The following is a 2,437-nucleotide window of genomic DNA, read 5'->3' on the forward strand; positions in this document are numbered from 1 at the left end:
GCCACAGAGCCACTACACGAAGGCAGCTGTTTTCAGCATACACGGTAAGAAGTACAAGTGCCATGCGGCTAAACTCTTTGGCTATCAAATTAGCCTATGACGTGGCACATAGGCACGGATGGGATTTGAACTCGAGGAAGGAAAATGGAGGAGATGTCACTGCGTCATATCACATCATATCATTGGAGTATAAATCATGCGCAGTTACAATTAGGCCGCATCTCCATTCGATTGGGGCCCCAAAAACAGCACCGTGCAATCACCATGCACGCATTATTCGGCAACCTAGGTTGTGCTGCATCCCAATTGTTCAAAGCAAGCCTTGTCTTTCGTCTTCAAAAACACTGACAATTGGGAGTAGAATGCTTTCGTTGCTTTTGCAGTTGTCTGTGTTTTTACACAAATGAGTGGATTTTGAGCATCAGAAGCCGTCGTCATGAAGGCGTGGATTGTGCTTTTAACTAAAGCTTTCCCTGACCGGGAATCGAACCCGGGCCGCGGCGGTGAGAGCGCCGAATCCTAACCACTAGACCATCAGGGATAGGGCTTCTCGTAGTAAACATTGCATTCGGTGTCTTTGTCTGTTGAATGTGTCAGCAGATTTTGAAAAACAAGATAGCTCTAACTTGTTTTGATTGTTAAGAAACGGGAGGCAACAGCTAGTTTTGGTGTCGACTCTGGGGGGACTCGAACCCACAACCTTTGAATAGCTTCTTCTCATTGCCTAGAAGTCCAACGCGCTATCCATTGCGCCACAGAGCCACTACACGAAGGCAGCTGTTTTCAGCATACACGGTAAGAAGTACAAGTGCCATGCGGCTAAACTCTTTGGCTATCAAATTAGCCTATGACGTGGCACATAGGCACGGATGGGATTTGAACTCGAGGAAGGAAAATGGAGGAGATGTCACTGCGTCATATCACATCATATCATTGGAGTATAAATCATGCGCAGTTACAATTAGGCCGCATCTCCATTCGATTGGGGCCCCAAAAACAGCACCGTGCAATCACCATGCACGCATTATTCGGCAACCTAGGTTGTGCTGCATCCCAATTGTTCAAAGCAAGCCTTGACTTTCGTCTTCAAAAACACTGACAATTGGGAGTAGAATGCTTTCGTTGCTTTTGCAGTTGTCTGTGTTTTTTACACAAATGAGTGGATTTTGAGCATCAGAAGCCGTCGTCATGAAGGCGTGGATTGTGCTTTTAACTAAAGCTTTCCCTGACCGGGAATCGAACCCGGGCCGCGGCGGTGAGAGCGCCGAATCCTAACCACTAGACCATCAGCGATAGGGCTTCTCGTAGTAAACATTGCATTCGGTGTCTTTGTCTGTTGAATGTGTCAGCAGATTTTGAAAAACAAGATAGCTCTAACTTGTTTTGATTGTTAAGAAACGGGAGGCAACAGCTAGTTTTGGTGTCGACTCTGGGGGGACTCGAACCCACAACCTTTGAATAGCTTCTTCTCATTGCCTAGAAGTCCAACGCGCTATCCATTGCGCCACAGAGCCACTACACGAAGGCAGCTGTTTTCAGCATACACGGTAAGAAGTACAAGTGCCATGCGGCTAAACTCTTTGGCTATCAAATTAGCCTATGACGTGGCACATAGGCACGGATGGGATTTGAACTCGAGGAAGGAAAATGGAGGAGATGTCACTGCGTCATATCACATCATATCATTGGAGTATAAATCATGCGCAGTTACAATTAGGCCGCATCTCCATTCGATTGGGGCCCCAAAAACAGCACCGTGCAATCACCATGCACGCATTATTCGGCAACCTAGGTTGTGCTGCATCCCAATTGTTCAAAGCAAGCCTTGTCTTTCGTCTTCAAAAACACTGACAATTGGGAGTAGAATGCTTTCGTTGCTTTTGCAGTTGTCTGTGTTTTTACACAAATGAGTGGATTTTGAGCATCAGAAGCCGTCGTCATGAAGGCGTGGATTGTGCTTTTAACTAAAGCTTTCCCTGACCGGGAATCGAACCCGGGCCGCGGCGGTGAGAGCGCCGAATCCTAACCACTAGACCATCAGGGATAGGGCTTCTCGTAGTAAACATTGCATTCGGTGTCTTTGTCTGTTGAATGTGTCAGCAGATTTTGAAAAACAAGATAGCTCTAACTTGTTTTGATTGTTAAGAAACGGGAGGCAACAGCTAGTTTTGGTGTCGACTCTGGGGGGACTCGAACCCACAACCTTTGAATAGCTTCTTCTCATTGCCTAGAAGTCCAACGCGCTATCCATTGCGCCACAGAGCCACTACACGAAGGCAGCTGTTTTCAGCATACACGGTAAGAAGTACAAGTGCCATGCGGCTAAACTCTTTGGCTATCAAATTAGCCTATGACGTGGCACATAGGCACGGATGGGATTTGAACTCGAGGAAGGAAAATGGAGGAGATGTCACTGCGTCATATCACATCATATCAT

Source organism: Notolepis coatsorum (assembly GCF_963971535.1).
Source record: "Notolepis coatsorum genome assembly, contig: SUPER_19_unloc_1, whole genome shotgun sequence".
In the NCBI taxonomy this organism is placed as follows: domain Eukaryota; kingdom Metazoa; phylum Chordata; class Actinopteri; order Aulopiformes; family Paralepididae; genus Notolepis; species Notolepis coatsorum.